Raw genomic sequence first — 10,836 nt, forward strand, 5'->3', positions numbered from 1 at the left:
TAGTCTCTAAGGTGCCACAAGTACTCCTTTTCTTTTTGCAAATACAGACTAACACAGCTGTTACTCTGAAACCTGTGTATATAATGTCTTCTGCAGTTTCCACAGTATGCATCCGATGAAATGTGCTGTAGCTCACGAAAGCTTATGCTCAAATAAATTGGTTAGTCTCTAAGGTGCCACAAGTACTCCTTTTCTTTTTGCGAATACAGACTAACACGGCTGTTACTCTGAAACCTGTCATCAGGAAACTAAAAGAGACCTGATTGCATAACAATGAAAAATGCAAATCCTGAGTGATTCCAATTTGACTCCTCAGAAAAATACTAATTCTTTACCTACTGCATAGGAGCTGTAAACAGTTTGCAAGTTAGTTGTGAGTGGATTTTCTTTATCAGAAAGAAAAAAAGTTAACCAGCTGGATCATGACATTAATTTTGAGATCCGAGCATATGGCAATGTTAAAACAACTGAAGGGGTAGCAGCTAGGCATAAAGGAATCTGTATGGCTGGGTTTCTAGTCAGGTATATTCCGCAACTGAGCCCCACAAATAAAACAGTTGACTAATCCAAACTCTCAAATAAAAGTAGATGAAATTTATATCCCAGAAATCACACAGTGATGAGACTTCCCACGCAGCCCATAGATGGGAGTAAATTTGGGGAATTATGCTCTGGCCCATCAACTCTGAAACTTAATTCCAACCATTCACTTCCTGCACTCCCTGTTCTGGTAATAAGGAGCTTGCTGTCTCATTAGCTTGTCAGCAATGCCTGGGGGATCTCCTGCTGGCCTTTTAGATTTAGCTTCTGCATTACAGCCAGTGCCTCATGTGGCTGCCTCTCTCTACAATCCCTGCAGCATTTGAAGAGGTGCCTCGCTGAATGTGACAAGGTTTTAACTCCTTATTTGCCACTTTGTGGGACCTTATTAAAAGCAACCTGACAAGTTAACTTCATTGAGGAGATGATCTAGAGTCAAGTCAAAATCAAAAATTGCTAAGGAGGATGTGATGGGGTCCGCTTACCCTGCACTAGCCCAGACAGGGTTAAACCCATATTATTCACAGCGGAAGTCCGGCCATGCGCCAAATGCTCTAGCAGTATAAAGGAAGGAAGCCCAACTCACTCTGTGCTGGCGGCTGCAGGGGAAGGACCTGTTTGAGAAGCTTCTGTGGAGGGCCAGCCATAGCCCCTGACTGCGCCGGGAATCAGAGCCTCTCAGGGCCCGCTTGAACCCCAGTGACTGGAGGAGCCACTGGAGCCAACCAGCCCAGCTGATCATGGAGAATCTGAAGTCTCATGAGAGACCCCAACGCAGACACTGATAGGAAGTGACCCAGGGAGGGTGACGGAGTGGTACCTTCCACCTGGGAAACTTCAGCGTGTTTTGGTAGGACCCCCCTGATGAGTCAGTGGCAAGTTGCTATGCCGCTGTTAGGACCCTGCGTCAGAGCCTGGTGGAATTGGGCTGGCCTGGCTGCCACACCCCTTGGTTGGTGCCCCACCCACATAGACTTTGGCTGGTAGGTCACGCTGCCCTGCCCCTAAGGGCTGCTCTATGGACTCTGGCCGCTAGGCCGCACTGCCCTAACCCTAGGGACATAGACCGTCACAGAGGCGTACAAAAGAATAGTGCAAGTATGTTGGGACAATATCATAAAGGCTAATGCACAAAATGAGATATACTTAGCAAGGGACATAAAAGGCAATAAGAAGAGGTTCTATAAATACATTAGGAGCAAGAAAGAAAAAATGTAGGTCCTCTACTTAATATGGAAGAAGAGCTAGTAAAAAACAGCATGAAGAAGACTGACGTGTTTAATGCTATTTTGCTTCAGGTTTTACTGAAAATGTAAATTATGACCAGATACTTAACACAATTAATACTAACAACAAGAGGGAAGGAATACAAGCCAAAATAGGGAAAGAACAGGTTAAAGGATATTTATATAAAATAGATGTATTCAAGTCAGCAGGACCTGATGAAATTTACCCTATGGTACTTAAGTAACTAGCTGAAGCAATCTTGGAACCATCAGCAATTATCTTTGAGAATTCCTGGAGGATGGTTGAGGTCTGAGAGGACTGGAGAAAGGTAAACACAGTACCTATCATTAATAAGGGGAACAAAGATGACTCGGGGTATTATAGACCAGTAAGCCTAACTTCAGTTCATGGATCAAAATACTGGGTCAAATTATTGAACAAGTAATCTGTAGGCACCTAGAAGATAATAGGATTATAAGTAATAGCCAACATGGATTTGTCAAGAACAATCATGCCAAACCAACCTCATTTCATTCTTTGACAGGGTTACTGGCCTAGTGGATGGGGGAAAAGAAGTAGACATGATATCTTTATTTTAGTAATGCTTTTGACACTGTCCCACATGACATTTTCATAAACGAATTAGGGAAATGTGGTCTAGATTAAATTACAAGGTGGGTGCACAACTGGCTAAAAATTGTACTCAAAGAGTAGTTATCAATAGTTTGCTGTCAAATGGGGGGAGATGTATCTAGTGAGATTCTGCAGGGATCAGTCCTGTGTCCAGCAGTAGTCAATATTTTCATTAATGACTTGGATAATGGATTCAAGAGTATGCTTATAAAATTTGTGGATGGCACCAAGCTGGGAGGGGCTGCAAAAACTCTGGAGGACAGAATTGACAAACTGGAGAATTGGTCTCATAGCAGCAAGATTCAATTCAATAAGGATAAGTGAAAAATACTATGCTTAGGAAGGTAAAATCAAATGCACAATTACAAAAGAGGAATAACTGACTTGGGGGTAGTACTGCTGAAAAGGATCTGGGGGTTATAGTGGATCACAAATTGAATATGTCAACAATATGATGTAGTTGTGAAAAAGGCTAATATATGAAAAAATATAAATATGTGCTGGAAATATGTCCTTCAAATGTGTTTGGCAGGTAAGGCTTAAGTCAACCTGCCCCAGACAAAGGAATGTGGTTCTACCTCTTTGAATGTTTCTCCAGTGTAAATTGATCAAGGAGAGACAATGGAAGTACATTTACATAAGGTAAACAAAGCCATCAAACTAGTGACAGGGGGAGACATGAGGGGAGGGAGGGGGGAGGAAACTTCAAAAATTAACATGGCGTTAGCAGAGTCCCCTGGTGGGCTTCCTGACTTCGAAAACAAAGAGACTTTGAGGATATAAGCAGAGAGTGAGTCATTTTGGCATCCTTCACCTGAGGAGACAAAGAAACCCTGAGCTTTGGGATCTCTTTTGGATCCTGGCTAAGAACTGGCCAACCATACTGGAAGAATGACAGTGGTACGAAAACTACTTTGAACAAAAGACTATAGTTTAAGTTAGGTTTTAGTCTTAGAAGCATATTTTTATCTTTGTTTATAACCATTTTGATCCCTAATCCTTCTACTTTCTATCACTTAAATATATGTTCTTTGTTAATAAACTTAATCTTGTTTTACTACACAACCTACTCAGTGCAGTGTTTCAAATTGAAGAGTAAAGTTCTCGGTCAAATTAACAGGCTGATGATCTGTACTGTCTCTTTAAAGGAGCAGCAAATTGGATAAGGGTTTGTGAGCGCTGGTGGTTGGGCATATAAAAGCCACAGTGGAGATGAAGGGGTTAAAGAGCTGCTGGCAGCTAGGCTGGCCTATCCCTCCAGCCCTGTCAATCATGTTAATGGTGGAATAAGAGCTTAAAAACAGGAAGTTCCCACCAGCTGCTGAGCAGCTCTGGGAGAGAGAGCAGATGGTGGTTATACAGCTCCTAAAGGAGTCTCCTGGAAGATCTCAGGGGAACTGCCCTCAGGAAGGCCATTTACCAGTGCCCCCCTCCCCATCATGCCTGAGCCTACAGAGAAACGATGACCCTGGTATACTGGCTGGATAAGAAAGGTCTGGCAAGCCTGAAGGTGAACTGATTAGGTGGTTGGTGCTCCTACTCTCTGCCCTTTTTGGGGTTAGGGAATCTGAGAACACATAAAAGGGATGAGGGGAATGGGAACCAAGGACCCTACCCCATCCATAAAAAGGGCCTATTTAGCATGATCTGTATAGTAGAGACCCCTACTTAGGTAGATGAGCATGTGCTAAGGATTTTTCAGTGTCTATCCATTATGAGGTACCTATCAGCAACTTGAAAATTGTGACAGGCTACAGTGATCAGGGCTGAGCACTACAGAAGAGAAGATACTGGGAAAACTCTGAACTGGAATGGCAGTTGGTGTCACCCTGAAAGGAGAAACCAGGCTGGTAGAAGCCAGGATGAGGTCACTGTGCTGTGAGTAGGCGGCTGCTGTTGGTGTCCTGAGCTAAGCTGCGCTACACAGAAGCATCCATGATTACAGGGCAGGTGGTAACACAACTCCTTACTGGTCTGAGTGAACCCTCATAGCATCACAAAAGGATCTGGGAGTTAAAGTGAGTCAACAGTGTGATGCAGTTGTGAAAAATGTAAATATACTGGGGTGTATTAACTGGAGTGTTGTATGTATGACATGGGTGGTAACTGTCCTTCTCTACTCAGCACTGGTGAGGCCTCAGCTGGAGCACTGTGTCCAGGTCTGGGTGACACACTTTAAGAAAGATGTGGACAAATTGGAGGGAGTCCAGAGGCAAGGAACAAAAATGATTAAAGGTTTAGAAAACCTGCCTTTGAGGAAAGGTTAAAAAACCTGGGCGTGTTTAGTCTTGACAAAAGAAGGCTGAGCGGGGACCTGATAAATCTATGCTAAGGGCTGTTGTAAAGAAGACAGTTATCAATTGTTCTCCTTCTCCACTGAAGGTAGGATGAGAAGTAATGAGCTTAATCTGCAGCAAGGGAGACTTAGTTTAGATATTAGGACATTTTTTTCTAACTATAAGGGTAATTAAACACTGGAATAGGCTTCCAAGGAGGTTGTGGAATCCCTGTCATTGGAGTTCTTAAGAACAAGTTAAAGAAACACCTGTTAGGGATGGTCTAGTTTTACTTGGGCTTGCCTCAGAGTAGGAGGCTGGACTAGATGATCTCTCAAGGTCCCTTCCAGTCCTACATTTCTATGATTCTATAACCGTAACAACTTTAAATGCCACTATTTTGGGGGGGGGGGGGAATAAACCTTTATTAATGACCCAGGCTCCCAACAGCATCAACTGTTCCTGAAGCAGGAGCAGGCAGGGTGCTGGCCTCAGTTGGTGGAGGGTTTGGCCCACTCCACATTGAGGATGAGGTGGTCGTAGCCAAAGCCGAAGACGCCGGCGATGGTGCGGGCAGCATCCTTGTGCCGGTGGAAGCTGATAAAGGCAAAGCCCTTAGACTGCCCCGTGGTCTTATCCTTGGCCAGGTAGATCCTGGAGATGGAGCCAAAGGGGCAGAACAGCTCCTGCAGGTCGGTCTCCCGCGAGTCCTCCGACAGGTTGGTGACCCAGATGGTGGCGTTGTCATCGGCCCTGTGGTTGGGCTGCATGGATTCCCTATGGTGGCTGGCTCCGTCACGCAGGCTAGGCGGGACCTACTTCCCCATTTTGCTCTGCTGGGCCTGGACCAGCTCCGGTTCTCCTGGATGCGTCTCCTTCTTGCCTGTGGACAGGCCCAGCTGCTCAGCCAGCTCCTTCTGCAGAGGGCCCAGCGTGTCCTTGTAGGGGCAGTGCATCGTCTAGTGTCGCCCTTGCAGATCCAGCATGACACGATCTTCTGCCCCTTCAGCTTGTTCATGGGGTCCTCCTCCTCCTGGCAGTTCAGGTCCTCCTTGCTGGTGATGAAGGTCATGAAGACTTCATCGCTCACTGTGGTCGTGGCTACATTGGGGCCCGGAGCATCAAACTCAGAGTTGCCGAATTTCTTCCAGTTCTTCCGCCAAGCCACATCCTTGGAGGCCTCCTGGTCTCAATTAAGAAGGTGCGGATGATCTTCACCTTGCGCCCATCCTCCTCCTCCGGGTACTCTGCGATGGTTTTGATGTTCCCGTTGATGAGTTCTTTTGGGGATGTGAGGGGACCTGCTTTCAGCAGCTCAATGTCTGCGCTCACAGGCAATCCTTTCTCCAACTCAGGCAAACAAATGGGTAACCTTAGCTGCAAGGCACAGTAGCCCAGTTCTGCAAAAGGAAGTGTATCCAAAGCCAAATGGCTGGAGTCAGCCTAAGGCTCCAGTTCTAAGACCCTGATTATCTGTTGCTGTTCTAGACACATGTCGCTGTGTGAGGCAAATGTAACTATATTATGGTGCTGCCTACAGGTCTATCTGATGGCCCATGGTGAGAATTAAGAGTAGTCTCACCTGAGAACAGCCAGAGCACAGGGCACTCCAGCCATGCCACCTCATTCTCCATTGTTGGCATGCCCTCAGGAGAATTCTGTGTTGGAGTTTGGGAGAGGGACAGAAGTCAATATAGAGCTGTTCTACTTGCTTTGTGCCACGTTGGGAACTTTTTTAATGGCAGAGGTATTCCCTGAGATCCAGTTCCACTCAATTAACAGCCTACTTACACTGCTGGAATGGCATAAAGGGGCATCACGAGAGCAGAGAATTGGGCCCTATATCTTTTTTCCTTAGCTCCACTATGCAGTGTGAGAGAGAAACTGAGGTTAGAAGCAGGAAAGTTGTGTGTGTGAGTGAGATATGCTCCTTCAATTACCACATTAATATGGTATGATTTGGAAGAAATGCTGGGCACAGGAAGTTAACCTGTTTGTTAAACCCTTAAGAGTTCTTTCTTGGTCCTCTCTAGTAAATGAAGAAGGCAGCGTTGGGAACTCCAAAAGAATTTAAAAAAAAGTTTCTTAATTGGGTTGCTATTGACTTTTCTCTTTAATCCCCCTTCCTAAGTATAGCAATAGCAGCTGTCATGATGTGGCAGGTTTATGGCTGACAGATCTGCATTGGTGCACACACAGCTATGCATACCTGGCACACAAGGGTCGGATTTGTTTTGGAGGGTTTTTTTTTCTTGCTTAGCCAGCAGCAGTCAGATTTTTATAGGGGATCTGGAATTATTGGCCAGAGGGCAAAGTTTATTGTAAGTAATCTGCCTCTAAAATAGATTCAGTGTTTCAGCCAGGCCACTCTTCTCACTTTCCTGTCCTGAGCCTGTCATTACCAGACCCTTTGTGCTTCATTGCTGCTGGCCTAGTGATTGCTATCGCTGGAACTGAACATGCAGGTGGCGTACTAATGATCACTGCCTCCATTCTTGACACCAACTGTTACTACCAACTGTTACCTTTTGTTACTACTGTTCCAGACTTTGATCTTTTGGCAGTTTGTTTAGCAGAGAAAGGTCAGTACCTGTTGGTGTTGGTACATTCTGCACGATCACTTGTTATTTCTCAGTCTAGTTTTGAGCCTGGACGCCAGGTGCTGTTCTTTAGCAGATGTGTTTTGCTGAACAGTTCCCCCATGACAATTGCTGGAGAAGCAACAAATATATTATGTTTCAATAACTAATGGTCCAATATGGCAACCCCCTACTGACTTTGAGTAGCATAACACTTACTTACTCACATGAATAGTTTATGGGACTACTCACATGATGAGCACTACTCAGGATTTGTACAGGTTGTACTTAGGACTTAAGGGTCTAAATTAGCTGTTACAACTCAAGAAAGAGATCTTGGAATTATCATGGATTGTTCGCTGAAAACATCTCCTCAGTGTTCTGTGAAAGTAAAAAAAGCTAAAAGAATGTTAGGAACCATTAGGAAAAGGATAGATAATAAAACAGAAAATATGCCACTATATAAATTCATGGTACGCCCACACCTTGAATACTATGCAGTTCTGGTCGCCCTATCTCAAAAAGGATATATTAGAATTGGAAAAAACACAGACAAGGGCAACATATGATTACGGGTATGAAACAGCTTCCATAAGAAGAGAGATTTAAAAGACTGGGACTGTTCAGTTAGGAAAAGAGATGACTAAGGGGGTATATGAAAGAGGTCTATAAAATCATGAATGGTGTGGAGAAAGTGAATAGGAAAGTGTTATTTACCCCTTTGCATAACATAAGAACTTGGGTCACCCAATGAAACTATTAGGCAGAAGGTTTAAAACAAACATAAGGAAATACTACTTCACACAACACACAGTCAATCTTTGGAACTCATTGCTAGGGGATATTATGAAGGCCAAAAGTATAACTGGATTAAAAAAAACAATTAGATAAGTTTTCATGGAGAGTAGGTCCATCAATGACTATTAGCCAAGATCATCAGGGTCCATAATTCTCTTGGTGTCCATAATTCTCTGACTGCTAGAAGCTTGGGACTGGATGACAGAGGATGCATCACTTGATAAACTGTCCTGTTCTGATCACTTCCACTGAAGCATTTGGCACTGGCCACTGTGAGAAGACAGGATAAGAGGCTAGATGGACCACTGGTTTGAGGCAATATGGCCATTATGTTCTTATGTTGCAAAACTGAGCTCTGTGGATAGATATGCAGTTACCTGACTTCACCACTAGCATCTAAACTAGTCTGAATTAGGAGAAGCCCAGAGCATGCTAAGTTTTCTGTGGTGAACTTTATATATAAAGGACCTAATTTTCAGATACACTGGGCATCTGTAGCTCCCACTGAAATCAGTAGGAGCTGTGACTCCTTTGCACTTCTGAAAACCAGGTCATAAAGTCTCTTAAAAGAAGACTGGTGTGGAGTTGCCATTTTTGAGACTTTAGCAACTCTGAAAAGCTCAATGAACTGGGCAAATAAACAGCAATTAGCCGGCCTGTGCACTTATGTGGCACTCAAACTTGGAAGGAAATTGGGAAAGATCTGGGGGGGAGGTTGATGGTAATTAAATTTCAGTGGTTGGTGACTGCAATGATTTTTTGGCAGGTGGTCTCAGATGCAATGTTAAATTCATCCCTGTTGAAGTCAAAGAAGCTACATCAGTGAGGTGTTTTGGCCTACTGGATCCACTTTAGTTAAATCTGTGGTTGGTTTTGAATATTATTAATCATTGGGTGGTCTCTTTTGAACCTTTGATGGGTGTCTCTCTGGCGCTGTTTTATCTTGGTTGTCCTAGTGTCTCATTTTCTATCTATTTATCCCACTGGTTATGAAACTATTTAATTTTCAGGTTTCACAAGTTTCAGTCCTGTGGGACAAATGTGGATGTCAGTCTGGATTGTCCCTTCATATACTACATAGAATCTGGAGAGGCTCATGGGCTCTTAGCTATCATTTTTGAGCCTCTGGGCAATAATATTGTTTATCTTAGTTGTGCCTGATGCAGAAAGAATACATGTATGTAGGTTTCTGAATGGAAACAGCCATTATCTGCAGCTGACTTACAGGAAAAGTTCACCCATTCTTTGTGGCTGGAATTTTCAAAGATGCCTAAATGAGGTAGGTACCTAGTTCCCATTGACTTTCCATAAGATTGGATACCGAATTCCATGAGATGTCTTGAAAAAGACACCCATTTTTATGCTATTGTTTTATCTTGCTCCTCATATTGTCTCATTGTTTTCAACACACACTGGTATTTTTATATATAGTTAACAATGCCTCTGGTTCATTCCTACCAATTCCTGGAGCTCCATTCCTGCCTCCATTTCCACAGGCCCCTGACTCCTCAACACAACAGCAATCACCACTATATTGCTTTTATCAGTTACAGCACCCTTTAAAACTTTTTTTTTATTTTTTTTTTAATGGCACTAGTGGTAGTCTCTGTTTTTAAGCACAGGGAATAGCTGTTTGTGTCAGTAATACTTTAAAATGTTTTTAAAAAATTAAAAAGGGGATTTTTAAGCAATTCACTATATTAATTTTTCTAAGTCAGTTACACTGGATGGGACATTCTAATGTTTAGCATTTGAGAAACATAGTTCAGCTGCAAAATCCCTTACACAAATGAAAGAAGAAAGGAAGGCCTAGAGTATGTAACACCTAGGATTGGGTCTGTAATTGTTGGCCATCCAGACAAGATTCCAGAACATCTAGAGTTATTCCTGAGCATGAAGGCCAGGACAATTACCCTGCCAACCTCTTTCGGGGCATTACTCCCATTTCAAAATAATGTAATCTAGTTCCTGTAAATCAGTTTTGCATATTGACCACACAATTGCTCTGCTGGCTTTGCTTGCTTTACCTAATGCATCTAGATTCATTGTATGTTCTTGGTTCTCACTTAGACCAATGAATTTTGGATTTCTTCCTGTCAACTACAATCTAAAGGCTATACAGCTTATAGTTGCTTTGCTCTGTGGTTTTGGTTTTCTTTCTATATTACTGCATATGATATTAGGAATGCATCAGTTGAAGGAACTTTATATATATATATATATATATATATATATATATATATATACACACAACTTTAAATTACTACTCATTAATAGAGTATCAGAAAATATTTGACACTGCTAGTGCAGAGGTTAGTGCAAATGCTTACTTAACCATACTGACTGTAAAACAATTGTGTGTGCATATGTGTAGCTTCTCAGCCCAGCTCAACGCAACCCAGTCCAGACACATCAGGAGAAGCGTGAATTTTGCAGAGTTTGTTTAAGGATTTGTTTTATTTTAGCTCTAGTGGGAGAACTAAAATATCTCTCGAACTAGCCAAATTCCAGCATTTTGCTCTAAGTAAATGTATTAACAATGCCAAGCAATGAAACACTTGGATTTTTCTCTGCTTACCCTTTATGAAGTGCTCTTACATTTTGATAATCAGGCCCTAAATTGATGACAATTGGAATAATCCAAATCAAAAATCCAAAACTAACCCTTCAGTACAGACTCTGATTGCCTATGTGTGTGGTTTTTCCTTGGCTCTACATGAAAATAATATCCTATCATGAGTCTTGGGTGTTCCTTAAGTCCTACCCATAATTTTCATGATCCT

The 10,836-nt window shown here is 42.8% G+C and overlaps 1 pseudogene; it reads right to left on the reverse strand.

The window, feature by feature from the left end:
* Nucleotides 1-5,157: 5,157 nt before the first annotated feature.
* On the reverse strand, nt 5,158-7,169 carry LOC140918000 (eukaryotic translation initiation factor 3 subunit G pseudogene; annotated as a pseudogene).
* Between the last annotated feature and the right edge of the window lie 3,667 nt (nt 7,170-10,836).

The sequence above is a fragment of the Lepidochelys kempii genome, chromosome 10 (assembly GCF_965140285.1).
Source record: "Lepidochelys kempii isolate rLepKem1 chromosome 10, rLepKem1.hap1, whole genome shotgun sequence".
In the NCBI taxonomy this organism is placed as follows: Eukaryota; Metazoa; Chordata; order Testudines; family Cheloniidae; genus Lepidochelys; species Lepidochelys kempii.